Source organism: Gigantopelta aegis, chromosome 2 (assembly GCF_016097555.1).
Source record: "Gigantopelta aegis isolate Gae_Host chromosome 2, Gae_host_genome, whole genome shotgun sequence".
Taxonomy (NCBI): domain Eukaryota; kingdom Metazoa; phylum Mollusca; class Gastropoda; order Neomphalida; family Peltospiridae; genus Gigantopelta; species Gigantopelta aegis.
Genome location: NC_054700.1, coordinates 34,502,061 through 34,511,297, shown reverse-complemented (window position 1 = coordinate 34,511,297; position 9,237 = coordinate 34,502,061).

Genomic DNA, 9,237 nt, shown 5'->3' with positions numbered 1-9,237 from the left:
AAATGGATTTTTGATGAGATAACTGAACCGTTGAGTGAACGCATCAAAAACTTTTAAACTGGCAAAAGCACCACAGGACGGTCTATCGACTTATAATAAATTATAATATATAGGCATTTTATTCCTATAGATAAATCTTGTTTCCGTTTGGCCTGTACATTTATAGACCGCCCATGACCTCACTTTTAGCCCTAAGCGCTATACTATTGTCCCAGAATTATTTTAGTACTTTTTGGTTTGGTCTTGTTAAAAATATTACTATGAAAATGAACGATCGCACATGACCCATCTCATGATCAGTTTCGGAATAGTTTTTTTGAGTGCTACGCTTCGTGACACTCCGTCGCAACAATTGCAAAGCTCGGCGATCTATTTCGAGACGTAGACCACGTGATCGCGCACTGGGCGATTCCGCCTTGTGCAGCAGTTACAGGGGCCGTCTCATATCAAGCGAAGTTACAACATGGAAGAGTTGGCTAATGCCGTTTTGGATGAATTTGGATTTCATTACGTCATTAAACCAAAACAATTACACATTATTGATTCCATTTTGAATTTGAAGGATACATTTGGGGTGTTATCGACAGGATACGGCAAAAGTATGTGCTACGTACTGCCTCCTCTTATGAGATGACCCCTGTAACTGCTGCACAAGGCGGAATCGCCCAGTCTCGAAATAGATCGCCGAGATTTGTAATTGTTGCGACGGAGTGTCACGAAGCGTAGCTGAATGTGGGTGCTGTCGGGTTTCTTTCTGTAGTATGTGTATTAGTGATTAATATGTGGATTTTTTTGTATCACTTAACTCGAAAATGATTGATGTAAAGGTATTTGACGTCAAATATAGGATTGTTGTGGTATTAGAGCGGGACTCGTTGCCTACCGTTTGGTAGTCAGGAATTGCCAAAAAAAGACATAGGTTGGTCTCTGACTGTAATGAGAGCGTGTTTATGTCCAAATGTCCGTCTAGCTCTCTTACAGTCAGAGTACTCGGGCTAGGGCTAGGGTTGGAGTTAAGGTTAGGGTTAGGGGAAGGGGGGACCGGGCGGATATTTTTCCAAGATGCCTACATGGATTTTATTTTTCTCGGGTAGATTGTGCACACACGTGGATCTTATTTCGCTTTTATATTTTTTATAACAATGTGACAATTGTGAACTGAAATGTAATGACTGTCAATTAAAGTGTAAAACTTTCGTTTTGTTTGCATTTGTCTGTGTTTTCCATTTCTGTTTAAATAAAAATAACCGCACAAAAATAATTACATTTATACTGTTTATTATAATTTAAAAAATGAGGGAAAGGTGTTTTAGACTGGTTTTAACATTCTTAATATCAATAAGGCTGACCTACTTTGCGTTTATATACACGAAAACAGGTGAATGATTTATTTTGATTATTGATAATTCTAAAAAAAAAAAAATTAATTGCACCCTTAACAAATATGTTGATACTTGATTAACCATTGAAAAAAGGAATTGAACTTTAATTCGTTAAAAACACAGAGAACATGACAACTTCCTAAGCATACTTAAGCAAAATACCAAGTGCGCCGATACACCGGACACGGTTGTATATATAGAGAGAGAGAGAGGTTATTACCAGAGTGTTTTTCGGTATCGTCAATATCATATATTAGGAATAAAAATTGTATTATGCGAGCATAATACATTATTTTTATTCATAATATTAACGATACCGAAATACACGAGGGTAATAATCTCTTTATCATATAAGCTCAAGCTTAATACAACATGTTTTTGTAAACTGTACACGCAACTTTAATTCCAGTCCGCCATTACTTGATATTCAAATGACTTAAGAATATGTGGTGCTGTGTATTTTTGAATGGAAATGACGTCAAACTCGAATGAAGTCATTTTAGATGTCCTTACATCAAAATAAAGTTATACCTAACGTTTTTTGTTTTCTGAACGCTGGACAGCTTTCAGTGTCAAATTGCCATTGAAATGTTTTTATTTGATGACTATGAATGCATACATCAATCATGGAGTATCCAGGGCTCACTCTGGATCAAAAATACCTGTAGCCAAAATATTAGCCAAATGGAATTTTTACTAGCCATATTGAAAATGCTTTAGCCAAATTTGTTTTACGCAGTACTGTATAGAGTATTTATATATGAATATGAAAATGTATCTTTTTCAGCTAATTGTGTACACACTGGAATGCATGCCGTTAAAATTAATAACCGTGATTATTAAAATAAGCAAACATAAGGCCTACGCTGTATTCTGCATGACACCGTTTCTCGTTACCGGTCTCGAGATGGCTATTACGCTAATTGAATATTTGGTAGTATTATTATGTTTGAGGTGTCGGATAGATTATGTAACCGTTTGTTCACATAAGAAGACAGAAAATGGCTTAGCCAAAATTTTAGCCACTTGCAAATTTTATTAGCCATTTTTTGTAAAAATTAGCCAATGTCTAATTTGGCTACCGACAGCGCGAGCCCCGAGTGTCACCCAAGTACGTTTGCTTAAATGTCAATAAACCTAGTGCCGAGACCTCGACTGATTTACATCTAATTTGCTTTTTTTTAAAAAGATTTATTGCCCCCCAGAACATAGACAGTGAACAGGTTGGGGAGCCGTGGTCACTGCCTTACAAAGTACATATTTAAACAATAGTATCTAAACAAAATATGCTATTTAAATATGTTAATGCTTTCTGTGGTATTTATAAGACAGAGAGGGAGGGAGGGAGGGAGAAAGCGAGAGAGAGAGAGGGAGAGACAGACAGACAGACGGTGCAACAGCAGTAGATAAGTATAAAGAAGTTGTGGGGATATTGAGAGAGTATTAGAGAATGACATTTTAATTAGTACTCTATTTCCAAATGAACTTTCAAAGCATTATTTTTAATTAACATTCTTTCAAAGAGTGTTTTATAGGGTGTCCATTGCTTATGAAATGCTTCATAGTTGCAATTTTTGTAATAAATATATTTTTCTATTTCAAAATTATTTTGTAGAATATTTTTCGCGGCATTGACATGTAAATTTCTTTTTTGTATTTTCATACTGTAAATTTAATATTTTATGTTGATAGTCAGCCAATTTACAAAATCACCTTTTTCGTTGTTGATCATGCCTAACATAACTATGTCTCTGCTTAGAGTAATATTAATTCCAGTTTCATTTCTTATCCATTCTTCTATTGCTTTCCACAAAGAATGTACTAAACTACATTCAAATAGAAAGTGTTGTATGGTTTCAGGTGATTTGCAAAGTTATCAAATTCTTAAAGTATGTGATCTGATAAATAAATATATATATATATATATATATATATATATATATATATATATATATATATATTGACATTATTTGCTATAACAGTAACACCAGATTGTTTGTAATATTTTTTACTGATAGAGGTTGCTGTTTCACTTCTGATATGTTGAGCTTTAAGTTAGTGCTGTTATTCAGGGCTCACCCTGGGCATTACCAAATTAGCCAAATACTTAATTTTTATACAAAGTGGCTACAGCATTTTAGTCTTTGTGTACTAAAATAGGAAGACCAGTTACGGTGATCATAAGTATTTGGTTCTAACGCCTTTAGTACTTAAAGCATATCAATATTTATAAATAGACGGTTGTTATCCAAATAGCTACCTTTTTATGTGTATTTCTATGCTTTAAATGAGCACTAAACTGGTCACTATGTAGCAAAGTTTACTACATGTACATCAAAAACTAGCATGCACCAGTCATAACTTAGTTATCTGTTTTGATGAGTGAAACATTTAGTGGTATAGCTTATGGTCAACACCAAACTTTTAAGTGTTTTATCAAAACATTTATGTTGTTTAACAAAACATGTACTTAAATAATTTATAAAAGTTGTTTTAAATATTTCAAGACAAATTACCAAATAGTTTTTGAGAATCATTGTTAACAGCATTTTTGGAAAATTAATGTGCAATTCCACGGTAATGGAATTACGAGTTGGAGAGATATTTCAGGCATTAAACTCAGCTAGTCCACATAAGAAAAATTATCATAATGATGTAACTATGTGATACACTAGTACTGCACTAGTGCTTGTCATGGGCAGAAGTGAGACTCCCTACTGCAAAGTGTAGTGCATGAGTACTTAATTAAAGTTTGGTAACGGAATTACATAAAAACGGACACCATTTTTACTGGCACCGCAAAACATCTACAAACTCTGTGAAGTATGATGAAATAATTATTTATCTTCATGATGGAATGATCTCCTAATGACTTGTGATTAACAAAATAGAAATTATATTCCAAATTATCTTTTCATAATTTTGTTGTACAACATTGAATGCCGGTAACGGAATTACATAGTTCAGTAACGGAATTACCACTCTGAATTTACTTTTGAAAAACAATATTTATTTACTTTAAATTTGATTTGCAAATATGTTGCATAATTTTATAAGTTAAATAATAATTCAGTATACTTGTTTTAAGCATTCATACTAATATTTCAAATGATAACTAGTTTCAATATCGGTAAAATGTACACGTACATGTATATGAGTGGAGATTTAAACTAGCACTAAACTGTGTACATATTACATAGTAAATGTTTAAAATGTTTGACAGCAATTGAAAAAAATTCTTGAACAGTGACATTGTTAATAACAAAAGAATTACACCAGGTCAGAGGAACACAGGCCAATTAAAATTATATAAACAGACCGTCAAACATCTAGATTGTATTACGGTAAGTGAAAGATATTATGCCTAATAATAAAATTCCTCATCTATTTGAGGTTATGATAACATACATGTATGACAACATTCAAAATACCAGTATTTTCTTTTTTGGCCAACCAAACATGCTATCTTTCCATTTTAAGCATTTTACTCAGATTAGATTTTCTTGTAAAGACAGCATTAACACTATAAAACAGTTGCTTTCTTTTTGTCCATTATATACATTTAAAAGTATAATGTTGGTAATTAGAATGATACTTTCCATTTTCTGGATATCCTGTCATTTAAATATAAATTATTAAATTCATGTACAGTCAATAAATGCCTTTGGATAAAGTAAAATTAAAGTTTGCTTCAAGTAAATATGTTATGTTACATTTCCACTTTCTGGACCCTATATATGTTTAAAGATCTATACAGAGCTTGAAATAGTGGCCTGTAAAAAGTGAAAAGAAAAAGAAAGAAATGTTTCATTTAACGACGCACTCAACACATTTTATTTACGGTTATATGGCGTCAGACATATGGTTAAGGACCACACAGATTTTGAGAGGAAACCCGCTGTCGCCACTACATGGGCTACTCTTCCGATTAGCAGCAAGGGATCTTTTATTTGCGCTTCCCACAGGCAGGATAGCACAAACCATGGCCTTTGTTGAACCAGTTATGGATCACTGGTCGGTGCAAGTGGTTTACACCTACCCATTGAGCCTTGCGGAGCACTCACTCTGGGTTTGGAGTCGGTATCTGGATTAAAAATCCCATGCCTCGACTGGGATACGAATTACATATGTTTACAGCTATATAATTTTACTAATAATGTATGAATTTGAAAGTAAATGTGTCTGATTATGTCCATTAACATATACTCAGAGAATATGAGTTGATTCCTTGATTACATATATATGAATAATACAATCTAACTTTTTGTTTGTTTTCGGTAACGGAATTACAAACTGATTCTGTGTTTTCTAATTTCCCCTAAATCTAAAAAAAATAATGTTTTCATTAAAGTGGATTATGAAGTGTAGTACTTTGTTAGTGGTAAAGCAAAAACACTAATAAAAAGAATATTACCTTCAATTACATGGCTGCTGTACATAAATTCATAGTGTGTATTACGGAAATGTCATATTTTTAGTGTGACGGTATCCTCATAAAATAGCTAAAGTCAAACACATCCATTTATTTTACAATATTTTACTTATCAGATTTGGATTCTCCAGACAATTTTACATTAAAAACAATCTTAATATATAAGGAATAACATGATTTGATTTTTTCACTCCATGTCCACTTTAGCGTGGAATTGTCCTAATATGACAATTCTGATTTCTTGCAGTCATGTTATAAGTTGAGTAAATGAATGGTTATAACGATAAAATTATTTGGTTAAAAAAATATAAGATGCATTCTGAATTTTAATAAATATATAAAGAGACATCAGGAAAGACATTTATGTTAAAACATAAGGACCATATAATATATTTTTGGCAAGCATCTGTTTTGCCAGCACACCACGTGACAATCATGTGACTTCAATAATTAGCTGAGAAAAGACCAAAATAGTTTTTAAAATTTAAGTTTTCTTTCAAATTAGTCTTTCAAAATCATAAAAAAAGGTATTAAGAAATGTGCTGTTTATGAGGTTCAAGCTTGCTTTCTTTGCTGGTTTTAACCTTATTTTTACGAACATTTCTGTGAATGTGACAGACATTTATTTACTTTCCCCACACAAAAGTCAACATTGTCCGAAATCTTTCAAACAGTGCAACCACTGAAATAGGGCAATGTATGATTCATTTTAATAGTTTTCAAGGAAATATTCTACATATCTGAAAAAATACTCTATTCATGTATATACTTAGTATCAGTACTGAACATTACCCACTAAATTGGAAGCGCCCTGTGTCACAATCGTTTATGTATGGTCTGTGTAATGCTTGTATTTAAACCAGAATGTCGCAATAAGTAGTTTGTGTATAATAATTATAATATGGAGCCAGTAACAACCTACAACCTGTGTGTGCCCATAACAGCCTTTGTAGATTGCTTCAGCCAACTTAATTAAAATGAAAGTGGACCTTCCCGGTTTCTCGCCTTGACATATACCTCCTATGGTCAAGGTGTTACCTTGGTATACCCATATATTATTATTATTAACTTGATAATGGCAATAATTAACCGTATACTGGATTACTTCCAGTTTACATCTTTTTTTATAACTTGTAGGAATTTGATTTTTGGAACTTAGACTCACTGGTGTGAGAATTGCGAACCCACATTAGAGCTACCCCTTGGTTCTATTTTAGGACTGCTTTTACTTCTGGTTCAAAATTATTTACTTTTAGGAGTCCTAATTAAAATATTTATTATTAGAGAACCGTCAAAATTGCATCTAATTTTCCTCAATTTGTTTGGCTCGCCGCACATAAATTATTTATTTGGCATTTAAGTTAAATTTCCAGATTATGATTTGTTTTGGGTTTTTTGGGTTTTTTTTAAACCTAAAATAGTTTTTATTGCAATTTGCAGAAGCCTTTTCCCCCCTTCCCCTTCTTGTTTTGGGTACAATGCCTGGCCTAAGTCGGACATTGTGTCCACAACAAGCGTGCTTGAACATTCATTTGATATAAGCACGTTAATTTCCGATATTTGACTTGACAATTTTTTGTGGGCATACATACATACATACATACAGCCTTTGTAGCCCTTTTATCAAAACCTGAATATCATGTGTAGTTAAGTTGGTGGGATGCACATATATCTTTTATTTTATTTTCATATAGATTTATTTTATAAATTGTCATAAGTCAGTTAATCCGGTATTTGTATCAAAAGCAGAATATTACAATAGAGGGTGTATAATATAATATAGACTGTCCTGTGATGCACTGTCCTGTACTGCACAAGTAACAGCCAGTGTTTCTGCCAGGAAGAAATTTTTGGGTATGGCGCTAATGCAACAGGGGGTATGGGGGGCCTCCCCCAGAAATAAAATGGGTTGTTTAGGGTTAAGAAAATCATACAGTGATGATAAGAGTAATTAATTTTGTCAAAAGGTTAACTTAAAAGAAAAAATCCGCAAACAAATTGGGTATGGCGCCATACCCGTTTTACCCTCTGGCAGAAACCCTGACGGCCTATGTAGTGATTAAAACCAGAATATTACAGTAACTTGTGAATGAGTGATGTAATGTTTTGTAATGCTAAACCACTACTTTCTATAATTATCAATTCCCTCCCCCATCATAAATACATAATTTGACAAATTTATTTTGGATATTTCTCTTTGTAAGTTATGTTCAGGGAACATTTTGTTCAGTATCGCGTCGCGAATCGCTATGCAAGATTCAAAGATAACGACACAGTTCCAGTGTTCGAGATTAACGGTATCCCGATATCCCGGGCATACCAGAATTTAATTTTGGATACCAGACTTCAAGAACCCAGTATCCCACCAGGATGCAATATAATACTAAATTCTCAGGTAGGATACCAGATTTTGAAATGTTAGTATCCAACTGGGATACTGGCCAAAAAAATTAATCTCGAACACTGAGTTCAAAAACGTATCGCGTACTTTCGCAATTCACATTTTTTACATTAAATTTTGAAGGTCATCCTTATCCAAGAACATGTTAAATATATCTGGGAATAGATATCCCCTTACTGTCAGTCCCATTTTCTATAGTCCATCCCAATTCCTATCCTCCTACAAAAATAGTTTTTGGTTGTTTTAATAATTTAAGTTTGGTTTGAGGTAAGAAGAAAAGTAAACGTGTATTGGAAATAACACAAAATTACTATTTTTGTGTGCAAGTAACAAAATAATGTTTGCTGAGAAATAAATAACTTGTAGTAAATTTCATAGTATGAAAAAAGGCCTTCCATGTGGGATGGACTATAGGTTTTGCCATCTTTTCTTTCTTGCTAAATTCCTCCTCTGATTAGGACCACTACTTACAGTTGTTATACAGCTGTTCAAATAATCGCCCATCATTAGATGTAATGGCTGTTTACAAATTGTCTTATTGAGTGTTATTGTTTATGGATAAAAAAAATAATGCAAAATAAAGTATGATGTTTTAGTATTGTTATTATTAGCCTGTAATGATTCAAATTTAATTATAAGCATTCTTATTTCTTTTACGTGCATCTGGGTATGAAAAAAAAAATCATCCGCAATTAAGTGAGAACGGCTCCTGAATTTAAGTATGATGATTCTTATGATAATGAGCGGTCTTCACAAACTAATAGAGAGATATTTTGGAAATTGGAAATTTTTAAAACTTAAAAATGTTAAAAATTTAACATTTAAAGTTTTCCATGTCTATCTTCTCCTAAAGTTTTAAATTTAAAAGACAAATAAAAATTTAATATTGAAAATTTTAAAGTCTATCTTCTTGTGGAGTTTTGATCAGTTAGTTATGAAACTTTGTAAGTATGAGATAACATATAAATAGTTATATACTTTGTAAACATGTTTGAGACCCAGATTGTTCATGTATACCACTG